This window comes from Nanorana parkeri, unplaced genomic scaffold (assembly GCF_000935625.1).
Source record: "Nanorana parkeri isolate BGI_ZX_2015 unplaced genomic scaffold, ASM93562v1 scaffold67, whole genome shotgun sequence".
Classification (NCBI taxonomy): Eukaryota; Metazoa; Chordata; class Amphibia; order Anura; family Dicroglossidae; genus Nanorana; species Nanorana parkeri.
In genome coordinates this window covers 2,200,842-2,201,253 of record NW_017306335.1, presented here as the reverse complement: position 1 = coordinate 2,201,253, position 412 = coordinate 2,200,842, and positions in this window count along the sequence as shown.

Here is a 412-nt window from a genome sequence, read left to right as displayed (position 1 = left end):
TAACTGTATTGTATAGAGTCAGGGGCGGACTGGGCCGGGGGGCAGGGTGGCAAGAGGGCAGCCGGCTGGGGCCTTCCGAGGACCCCCTTGAGGCCTTTTTTTTCACCTCCTTCCCGCCTCATGCTTGCCACTGCCAGACCCACCCGCAGCACCTCCTTCCCATGCTTGCTGCTGCCAGACCCGCATCCACACTCCACATGCCGCACCTCCTCCCCACCTCATGCTTGCCGCTGCCAGACCTGCCCGCCGGCATACAACCTCTACACACGTCGCACCTCCTCCCTGCCTCACGCGCATCCCCACATCCTCAATCGGCACAGGGACGTGGGGAGAAGAAGTAAGGAGGAGAAGGTAAGTAAGCCTGCTAAGCCTGCACCCCCCCCCCCCCCCCAGGGGCCCTTTTAAAGGATTT